The 12454-nt window shown below is 31.1% G+C and overlaps 1 long non-coding RNA gene across 1 annotated transcript; it reads right to left on the minus strand.

The window, feature by feature from the left end:
• Window positions 1-1170: 1170 nt before the first annotated feature.
• LOC138910653 (uncharacterized) lies at window positions 1171-2052 on the minus strand. The gene is made up of 2 exons (XR_011415796.1): window positions 1845-2052; window positions 1171-1251 (listed from the first exon to the last, which is right to left on the minus strand). It is a non-coding gene; the product is annotated as an uncharacterized lncRNA (long non-coding RNA).
• Between the last annotated feature and the right edge of the window lie 10402 nt (window positions 2053-12454).

A 12454-nucleotide genomic window follows, 5' to 3' on the forward strand; every position in this document is an offset into this window, starting at 1 on the left:
TACTGTTATTTGGATATACGCTGTTAAATTGTACAGGTTGATTTGTAGGTGTCTTGCCTTAGCCTCGTCACTACTTCATCGAGGTTAGGCTCGACACTTACCAGTACATGGGGTTGGTTGTACTAATACTGCACTCTGCACTTTCTGTGCAGATTTTGGTACCGGCTCGGGTTGATCGAGATTTTAGCTATTGAACCTCTATCCGGAGATTCAAGGTAGATATGTCGGCGCTCACAGACCTTGAAGTCCCCATCTATCTTTTCTGTTCTACCGTTTCTTTCATTCAAACAGTTGTATTTCTTTCAGACTATTACTTGTCGTGGATTCTAGAATGTTCGTGAACTGTGACTCCAGATCCGAGTAATAGTAATCAAATACAGTCTTTATATTATTCCGCACTCACTATATTTCATCTTAGCTAATTGTTATTATTTACTGAATGGAATAAGGATTGGTTTAAATGATTGTCTAACGTTGGCTTGCCTAGCAAGTGAAATGTTAGGCGCCATCACGGTCCCGACGGTGGGAATTTCGGGTCGTGACAACTAGTGATTGATATTAATGTCTATGTTGTTACTTGGAGCAAGTAAGTATAAAATTAAGAGTTAGGCTAGTTGTAAGGAAATTAAAATGACTATCGAAAATGTTTAATAATTGACAAAATGCTCCGGTATAGATTCAGGATTCCCAAATGCTGCCGTTGAAAAATCATTTTAGGTAACCAAACACCATAAAATGAGTTCCGTCGTACCAAAAGCACCAGGTGAAAATGAAACAATTAATTTTTGTCCCAAAAAGAAAAGAAAAAAAAGTTGTGAAGTTATTGAAAAATTACAATGTGGACCGGAAGCCATGCCCTTCTTGCTTAATCTGTTTAGGCACATATAATGTAAAAGATTAATAAGAACTTTTCTTTTTATTTTATAGAAATGCACGGCATGTCATATATAACAATACCTGAATCCTAGTAGATCCTAATTCCTACTTCTTGATTATCGTACTCTGGCAAGCATAATCTATTGGTACTTCGTTGCTTGTATGAACATATCCTGGACAATTACTGTTGTAACATCCGCCTGTTTTCTGGTTGCCATCCGCCTAATTCGAAATCATTAATTTTTTTTAGATAAAGAACATTGCAGTTAATTTATATATTCAATTAGAAAAATACCTAAACCTAAAATACTTACTGTCCAGTGTCCAGTGGGTATATAACCGAGTCCGCGCATCACCGTATAGTTTTGGATGAACCTACAAAAGTAATAAAGAACTAACCTAAATAGTTGTCTGTCCAATCGCTTAAATTAAAATAGCTGATCAATATATAAACACGTTAATATTTGGAGAACTTTTGTTGTTTTCTGGGTGATATCGATCACTGATGATTCATTTCATATGATAAAAAATCAATACGATATTAATTTCTATGAGAAAGGGAAAATAATGCTACAAACTTACAATCTTATGAGCAACGTCAAGTTGTAGGACATATTTTATCTCGGGTCTGTTTACGTGCACCTCAACTATTTCATTAAGTACATGTTACTTTCTATCAATACAAATACCAAAGTTCCTTCTATCTACAAATGCTTATGCAAATAAAAAGAAATCATCAAAGTATTTTTTGTTATTATTGGAATTCCAACCCTGATCGGCCATGATTTTATCGTATTACATCGATCACTAAGGCACATACGTTATTCTTAAATGCCTTCTGGAGGTATTATGTAAAAATTATCCTTTAATTCACCATTTAACTCTCTGTTAATTACAATATGCGTAATAAATAATATAGCATTTATTTTTTTGGTAGACGATCTAGAATATAATAAATGAACACTTACATCGATAATATCGCCAGCGAGGGATACATTTGCCAAACGTAGGGTGGCATATTTGGCTGTTTGCTGTTGTTCCTTTGTTTTTCTGGAATAGGAACAGTTCCAATTGGGCACCCTTTTTATTCAACCATTACTCTTCTGTCTTAAAACCATTAGATTCTTTCTTTCGTGGTTGCGAAGCTTTCAGCTGTTGTTTTTCTGACGCCTTTGCAATAGCCATCTGTTTTTTATGTGAGTGTTATGGCACAAGAATAAAAGAAAAAAAATTAATAGAAAATATATTACCATATGTGTTTGGATATAAAACAAGTAACTAGTTATCATAGGCATATTCAGAATTAGGGGTACATATGTCGGGTTGGTTCGGGTTTTACAATTACCAAACCAAACTAATAAAACTCGGATTTTTCAATCTCGATTTTTCTAGGGTTTTCGGGTTATTCGCATTTTTTCGAGATTTTTTCCGGTAAAATCTTCATAGCACAAAATATATAACTTGTGCTCCAAATATTTCTTTAATCCTAGTAAGATACAATTATATAAGGTGTTTTCCAAGAAAATAATACAAAATACAAGATGTGTCATGGCAGTACCCTAAAATATTCAACAATAAAGACAATAAAATCACGTAATATAAATATTGCTAATTAAAAAGCCATAATAAAAATAAATATAATCTAAAAGTATTAAGTCATGCTAAAATAATAGACTAATAAGGAAGTATTAATTACATGGCTAAACACTAAAGAAAAAATAAAATAGGTTATGCATTTTTATCCATTGCAAAACAAAAAATAGATATTCAATACATTGTCATTCCTAGTATTGAATTGAATATTTTTTGTTAGCATTAATATTGATTTGATTTTGATTTGGGCTTTTGTTAGCATTATTTGAGTTACTAATATTAATGGCTATAAAACTTATTGGAACAATCAAAAGTTCTAAGTCCAACCTTGAAATAATACCTTAAAAGATAATATTATGCAAAAGTTTAAGAAATATTTATAAATTGCATCACAATAAGTATATTTATGATTAAATATGTCTAAAAGTTCTATATATATGTAATGTCGAATTGGTTTGGTTTCGGTTTGACTTTTTTTAGTTAAAACCAAATCAATTATGGTCGGATTTCTTTTTCTCAATACCAAACCAAATCAAACCGAACCATAGCTGGCACTACAACATAATACATTTATAGCTACAAAATCTCAACTACAAATCTAAATTCCGTGGCTAGTACCTAACAATAGCCACAAAAATTAGAGTTGTGTGGCTTTTTACAAATTCGTAAAATTTCTTAGCCACAAAAATTAAATTGACAAAGCTAATTCCTCATTTTTGCTATAGTTGCTAATTATCGTGGCAATAATTATCTAAATAGCTATAAATTTATTACTACGGTATAGTTTCGTAGCTAATCATAAGTTTTTGCCACGCATTAAAAATTATTGTAGCAACAGTAATCATTTAGCCACAATAAATTTTTTGAAACAAACTATTGTAGCTAAAATAAATTTTTTTGCTTCAAGTTATAAAATATCGTGGCAATAGTTGATTTAAAAGCTATGATTATTTGTCATGAAGACATGATATAGCCACGGATCTTTTGATATGATAAAATTTTGTAGCTAATCATTAGTTTTTGCTACATGCTAAAACTTACTACAGCAAAACTAATTTTTAGTCACAATAAATTATTTAAAATAAAGGTTGTATCTGAATAAATAATTTTGCTTTTAGTTCTAAATAAACTATTGCTACATTTGGCTTAACAATTATTTGTCACAAATGATATAAACCACAGATTTATCACTATGATAAAATTTCGTAGCTATTTAAGTATTACCACGTATTGAAACGTACTGTAGCAATAGTAATATTTTACGCCTATTAAATTAGTTGAAACACAATCTTGTAGTTAATGGATAATTTTGCTTCAAGTTAGAAACAAATTCAAAATAGTTGGCTTAATAGTTACAATTATTTATCAAGAAAAAAAATGAATAGTAACAGATTCAAAATATCAATAAACTTTTATAGTTGACATTAATTATATAATCGTACATTTGAGGTTACCATTGTAATAATAATATTTTAACCATAATAAATTAGGTCAAAATTTTTAAAAGATGAATATTTTTGCTTCGAGTATGAAAGTCATGAAAAGACTTGGTCTAGAAATATTCGGTTATGAAAAATTAATTTCATAGACAAATAGGATTTTATATATATATATATATATATATATATATATATATATATATATATATATATATATATATATATATATAGTAATTAAATTTAAAAATAACAAAGATTAAAACAGATGAAAAATAATCTTCAGTCTTAAAATTGAATCTAAACAGTATAAAAACTATAATAAAAAACGTATAGTAAAATAGCAACGATTCTGAAGTGAAAAACAAAATTTATTGTTGGTTTTTATGCTAACTAATAGAAAAACAATTAGAAATAGAACTTTCTGCCACTAACATTATTATTCATATTAAGTTTTCCGGTTAGTTACACAAAATACTCCTATAGTATTAATCAATTTCAGATACATCCGTTGTATTTTAAATTTAAACTTATATCCAATATATTATTGAAATTCTACACTTACACCCTTTATGAGGTATATCTGTAACTAATATTTTTTAAAATATAATGTTAAATGATAAATTACAATTATAAATATTTTTTATGTACTTATTTTTTATGATATTTTAAGAAGAGAAGAAATATTTTTGTTGAAAATATTTATTCATGTAATTGATTAGAAAATTAATAAATATTTTTTAAATATGTATCTCTTGAAATTCTTAAATAGAAAATTAATACAAATTATTTATTTAGAAGAATAGAATTTTTGTGTATTTTGCATAATCGATTTATCTGTCGAAGCTCTTACATATAATGATGTTATTCTTTTTTTTATATATAAATATTTAAACCTCCTATATAATAAAAATATTACACAAATGAAATTTTATCCAACTAAGTAAATTTAAAATAACTTTGAAGCAAATGAATAAATAAACAAACTAAAATAAAAATGAGATATTCATATTATGAGTTTCGAAAGATATATGTTTCAAAATATATTTAATATATTCCTTCGTCAATTGGGTGAATACAAGTTTTCGACAAAAATATTTATTTTCTTTGTAAGTTTCATGATAGTAAATATATAAAAAAGTTTTTATTTATAATTTAATTTTTCTTTTAATAAGTATGTTTTAATGTACTTAGTTATGGATATACCTCACAAGAGCTGTAATCGTAAGATTTTCATAAAGTATAAAGTTTATAAGGTTTAGGTCCTGGGTTCGAGTCACGCTGGAGGGGAAGTGTGGAAACACTATAGATCTTCCTAATTTGCAAGCGATTTAAAAGAAAAAAATAACATTATTGTGTGCATACCCAATTACAACATCAAATTTAAACAAATATAATCTTATACCAATTACATTGTACAATAAATTATTTATATTATACACCGAATCAAAGAATTAAGAATTTAATATAATTCATATACAATAAGGGGTCGTATCTCTTTTACGACTATTATTCGATATTTTATAAACTTAAATAATTTCAATATTATTAGGTTCTATTTCAAAACGCTGATAATTTAATATGGTCGATAAAGGAGTTTATAAAAAAAACTTAATTAGTATATCATTATTTATATTAAACAAAGTATTACTTGTGATTTTCTAATATAATTTAAATAAATATTAACTTTGTGCTTGTATCTATTTACATTGATCACTAATTGTATTCAATTTGAATATGCATAATTAATGGTCTAATGTTATTTTGATAACTTAATAATTACTATCATAAATCAAATTAAGCACTAATATTTTTTAAAATTAATATAATTGAAATAGGAGAATATAACAAAATAAGAATATCATATAGTACGAAAGAAGCTTTAAAAAAAAGGTAAATTAGTATACCTTCATTTTATTTAAATAGTTTATTGTTTCTATGTTACTTATTATAAATTAAGTATTTATAATATTATTCCTTTTGGTTTTTGGTAGTTTTTTTATTACTTATATTCGTTAGCACTTACATTTTTTTGCATTTAATGTATTACGTGTCTTATTAAAAATTAAAAGAAAGTAAAAATCTATAGTATATAACAACAAGTAAAGAAATGACAAATGCCCAAAGCAAAAATCCTTTAAACCTAAACTACACTCTGACCTCCTCTCTCCCGCCGCCACCTCCCCTTCCTCACTTTTCTATTTCATTCTTTAACCACGGCTAAACTAAGAAGATCGAGAATGACAAAGAAGAGCGAGAGAGAACCCACTCGCTTCTCTATTCTGTTGTTTAGAGCTTGAGACTTGCATTTCACCATGGGAGTTGTACATATTGAGTTACATATTTTATTTATGTAGTTGTTGATGTTTTTAGACTCTAAATTATTATTTCAATTATTCCTCATGTTGTTAGACTTACCTAGTCTTAGAGACTAGGTGTTGTCACGATATCCTATTTTGGTTTTATGATAGCCGTGTGTTATGTTTGAAGTCAAGCGAGTTGTGGAACAAAAGTTGGCAAAGGTCATCACAAGTTACATTCATAATTGTGCTGAAAATAGGTCAAATGTAGCTGAGCTTTTCTCCCAATATACTTTTAATTATGGGGTGATCTACATACCAAATTGAAGATATATGAGTCTAGTTTTTAACGCATTAAATCGTTTGTCAATACGACGTCATAGTAGAGAGATATTAGCGTTTTCGTGAGACTGCGCAAGCAGCTCCCATGGGACCCACTTAGGCGGTGGGTAATTCTCCAACCTTTAAAGATCGGGTCGATGCTCATATGGGGTCATTTTTTGACCCAACCTCGTCTCTATACTCCTCCTAACACTCCTAAATAGATACCATAAGGTTTTGCCGAAGTGATTACACCATATTTCAAAATCAAAAGTTAGCTCTAGTGAAGAATAACACCTCTCTGAGGTTGTGTTGTCATTGAGGATAATTGTGGCTGTGTTTGGCTGAAATTTCAAGTTGTTGTTACTGGATAAGGTGAGTATAACATTCTACTATTTGTGCTTAAGATTTCTTGTATGTTGGTTAAGTTGTTAGGATAATAAACTACAAGATAATACTTGGATTAGCTTGAGATGTTGTTGGTCTTGATGGATTGATTTGAAAGTTGCTCTTATGGACTTTAAGTGACTGGAAATTATGGAAAATAAGTTGGCTATGATATTGTTAGTATGATTATGTTGATTTACATGTCAATCTTGTTGAGAAAATTGGTAACTAGAAAGGAAATGGCTATAAAGCACTTGGAAGTTGTCCATAGTGACATTATCTTGTGTTAGGTTATTTTGGTTAACTTTGAAATTGAGTACAAGGTTAGAAATTCTTTAAAATGTATTGGTTATTATACTGGATATATTACTAAGTTCAAGACTGAATGATAATAGGGTTGAAGGGTGCTAAAGGGATTCAATCCGAGCTTGCCGCTCGTCGTGATATATTGATGACTTGTTAATGAAATATTTTGTATCCTATTGTTGATGTTGGTCTTATTGTATTGATATGGTTGTTGTTGTTGGTATATGGTATTGGAGGAGGCCCTTGTTACAGGGGAGATGCTTTCCAAATTTACATAAACGAGCTACTAGTTTAAGTTGCGGACTTAGCCTTTACTCAGCACTGATTTTGAATATCCTTATGCTATGGTAGATTGAGTTGAGTTGTTTGAAAAATTACTTGGAAGGTATTAAGAACTCAACGGAGTTAAGGTATGTTAAGGTTATCCCTTCTTTCCTTTTGGTATGATCCATATGATTCAAACGAAACGAGAAAACGCGCAATTCTTTACAAATAACTCTAATTCATAGAGGTACTAGGGATGCCTATGTTCTTGATTCCCCATGTGTCATGTTATTATATTATATGTTCATGTGTCTTAGATAATACATAAGTTGATAAAGTTTATTTCATGATATTAACCGAAGGCATATTGATCTTATGACATCCCGAGAGATATTATTGGCTTACTTCTTATGCATTGCATTCATTAACATGTACATTGATCCATGACCGGATGAAATTATATACGCGTATATTAAATGTACATAGGTAAGGGAAAGGTTATGGCGTTATATACGCACCATCACCTGATCAGTTGGTATATGTTGATGATTTCTCCCACAAATGCCGAGATGATATGATGGGATGCCCTAAGAGGCTTGATGATGTTATATATGCATATACCTATGCATGATATGATATTTATTCGCATATGCATGACATTATAAATGTTTCATAATTCACAGATCTATTTAGACTTACAGGTTGAGTTCTTTACTCCATGTTTCTTTCATGTATTTTATATACTATTATTTTATACCTTACATACTCGGTACTTTATTTGTACTGACGTCCTATTTGCCTGGGGATGCTGCATTTCATACCCGCAGGTTCCGATAGACAGGTTGACAGTCTTCCTAGTAGGCTATCAGTTCAGCGGAAGGTGTTGGTACACTCCACTTGCTCCGAAGTTACTTATTTAGTCAGTATATTTTGGACATGTATTGATTGGTATGACAGGGCCCTGTCCCGACCTTTATGATGTTTATGTACTCTTAGAGGCTTGTAGATCGATGTCATGTATATGGATACTTGTATGGCCTTGTCGGCCTATGTTTTGAGTGTACAAATGATCATGTCGGCCTTATATTCCCGTATGTCACATGTATAAGTTTCTATATCATGTTGGGTCATCCTATGTCTAGTATTCCCTTATGTTTTATTCTGGTTATCTCATGACAGCCCTTCTGGCCCACTTACCCATGATGGTATGATAAGAAAGATATGTTACGTTGATACTCAGTTGAGTAAGGCACCGGGTGCCTGTCGCGGCTCTGCGGTTTGGGTCGTGACAACATCAAATGTAGATGTCCACCAAAAATGGAAAAATTAAAAGGTGCTTTCTCTAAACTTTTGAATATCTCCGAAATGATTACATATACAAAGCCAAACAGTAACAAAATATCATAGCACAGTATTATTTTTGGTGGAGAAACTTCAAAAGTTATCACTTCAGAAGCAAATTTAACAGGGGAAGGATCATGGATTTGATGAACCTAAGGAGTATTAGAGAGTAGAAAAGATTTTCATTGATAAGAAATAGTTACAATAGTGTAGTAACAACTTATATATATCATGTCAGTCACATATCCCGCTTCTTAATACAACATCTCTATGTGACATTTTATCGAACACCAAACAAGTTGCTTTAATTTTTCCTCTAGAAGCAAATACAACCAACGATATAGTAATACACAAATGAATCATAATCAAACCCAGTCTCCTATCATTTTATCAAACTACTATATTATCTTGTGCTTTTCCAACTGAACTAGACTTCTGTATACACATAAAGAAAAACATTGACTCCGTAGATGAAACACGAAATACAACAAAAATCCTAAGAATTATTTTTTGGATCAAGGGGTTGTGTAATGGTTAAAGTAGAGTATCATGCATCTTGATAAGACAATAGATAATGCAGATTGCTCAAAATAGATTAAATAAGCAATAAATACTAGAAAAATAAAATAAATTAGAGTAAGAAATGATAGCATACATGGGAGACCAACGTAGGTTGTATTACATGAGTTGTAGAAACCGATACCTTGAGTAGTGATGGTCTTTATGTTGGTCCGATAATAGGAGAACAGCATAGCCATTTGAAGTACAAATGCCATGACCCAGAATCCCAACCTATCGTGATGACGCCTAACACACCGGCTAAGCCAGCCGAAATATAATAATAAAGAACTAGAACAACATAATTTATAAAATAGCTTAAGTCTGAAATCTCAATACAACCAAAAACTGCTAATACAAGGTAAATCCCTCAGAAACTGGTAAATACAGAGTCATGAGCTCTACAACGGAATACAAATCTGAAATTGAACAATAATAACACTGTTTGAACTGTAACAACAGTATGTAAGGAAAGACAAGTCAAAACTGCGACCAAGGATGCAGCTCTACCTCGGCTCTCGAAGATAGTCCAACAAGCAAGCCTACTGCTGATAACTGGTCCCCACACCTGGATCTGCACAATTAAGTGTAGAGTATAGTATGAGCACAACCGACCTAATGTACTCAATAAGTATCGTAACTAACTACGGCGAGGTAAAAAAACATGAATTATAAATGATACCCGCTATAACCTGTATAGTTTCATAAAGTCGAACAAGTATAGAACAATGATGTGAACATGTATAAGATACTGAAAGGACTATGGGGCAACTGTTGACGACCAATTTTGGCTCTCCTTTTTAAAATTAAATTATTTATACTTAATGATTTTCAATAAAAGTGTTGAAAGTATTTTCTAATCAATAATACTTATTTTTATACAATTACAACATAAATAGTTAATTAATAGTGTTTGTAAAATATATTACCTTTACTATTTTGAAATAATTAAAATAACCTCTATATTTTGATACACGAGTTTTACAATTAATTTAACAAATTCAACTTTGATTTTTATTAACTAGCTTATTATTTAAATTAATCCAAAGTTAATTCCATTATTTAAAAAATAAAGTTTTTAATAAATAATTAGTTAATTACAGTAATCAGTGGTGTATTTGAAGATTATATTTTCTATCATATTTAATTAAAATTAATTAAGTTAATTTTAAAAAGGGTTAAAGATAAAAAGGCTACAATTGTAATTGCACAATTAGATACAAGATCGCAATTTGTTAAAATAATTTCAGCCCAAAACATTGGTCCAAAACCATCTGACCTAGTCCAAAACAACCTCTCCAGTCCATGTTGGCAATCCACCCCACCCTACGCAAACCAACGACCCAAATATCTTCCCCCGTTCTTAACCTTAGAGACCTTCTCGATTACCCCCAAAACCCTAATCATTTGTCTCATTGACCAGCCGCCCCATTTCCTTTTTTCCTCTCTAGTCTTTCAACCTCTCATCCCCAATCAATCTTCAATCCTTGCACAAATCGGTGCGAGGTCACAAATCCATACCCTCTAACACCCAATATATTTCCTATACCCGCGAATCAAGCCGATTCCACCATTTTAATCACTAAAATTTAAAATCCCAAATCTGAAACCCTAGACCAAAAGTGAAACCTCAAATCGTCCACATCTCCGTTGTGATCTTTCAAATCCATGGCATGCATGACCATTTCTTCATCATCATCGTTATTCTTCATTTAGAGGTCAAACGTAGTGATCTCTGGACATTGAAATTTTATTCGATAATTTTCCGTCTTCAAAGGCTATGCTCCTGCCCAGGTAAATCTATTTGGTACTTTTTCCTCTGTTCTTTACTAATTTTTAACCCCTCTCCATCGTCATCAACTCATCGTCATCTTCCACTCACAGTTTGAATTTACTGGAACCCTAAGCATTGAATGAAACTATAAATAGAGGCTTTAATTGCTCTCACCTAACACAAATAACACACTAAATATTACTTCACACACACAATCGAACAACTAAAAACTTAGGTTCCCTCATCGATTTCACTTTTCTCTTCTCTCTTTTTTGGTTCGGAGTTCATTCGTTGTTCGAAGTTTAAGTCTTTGGTTCCTAAACGGTAAAACAAAAGACCTTTTTTGGTTTGCTGCTCCGAAGAAAGTTAGTGTGTACTGACCCTTCCTTTTCTTTGGTTGTCTGTGTTGCTTCATGTTTACCATGTTTCTTCTATTGAGTAACTTTCGTTTATAATGTATGTTGTTGGTTTATGACTGTTTATCCTGTCTTGATATCGTATATAATCCTCATTGCTTGGGCCAATTGTCTCTCTGATAACTTGGAGTTATTAAATGCTAGTCGACTATCCTTGTGAACTTAATAAATACTTCTCTAAGTTGAACAATCTAAGCCTTATTAAACTTCTATAGTTAATTAAGGAACCTTAATGATTATATGCACATGTTCTGATCTTAGACCTTTCTGATATGTTACTGAGATTTTATGCCTACTGCACTAGCCTTACATTGATTAGAGCTGTTATCTGCTGATTTATACTACGTACTTGACTTGTTAGCTTTGATGAAGTTAGAAGTTTGGTAGTTGTGTGCACTTAAAGGTCTAATACAAGCTTGTCATTGTAGTTTAACTCATCAGCTTAGGTTTTGAGTTTCCTGCTCTCTTCCAATATGTTCTGTAATCCAGTAACTCCTTAAAACATCATTGTGTGTAGGTTTGAAAGTCTTCTGTTAACCTTCATGTTTGTGTGTTTGTTTAGCTACACTTGTGAGTTCCACTGGACAAATGTTTCTCTAAGAATGACTAACCTAAGTCCTAATGAGTTTCTGTGGTTGATTTAAAGATTGTGGTTCTGTGTCATTTCTATGTATTGCTATCATATTTAATAGCCTAATTCAAACTTTGGCCTTAAATGTCCTTAAGAGTTTGGTTAAGAGTTGTACCTGTTGCATTTGTTCTATCTGTCTCTTGGATTAGTAATGCTATTAATATGTCTGAACTGGACTACATCATGATGCTTGTGTTATCACACTTAACATGTCTACCAGAACCATGCCTACTTAATATATGTGAAACTTC

The sequence above is a fragment of the Nicotiana tomentosiformis genome, chromosome 4, assembly GCF_000390325.3.
Source record: "Nicotiana tomentosiformis chromosome 4, ASM39032v3, whole genome shotgun sequence".
Taxonomy (NCBI): Eukaryota; Viridiplantae; Streptophyta; class Magnoliopsida; order Solanales; family Solanaceae; genus Nicotiana; species Nicotiana tomentosiformis.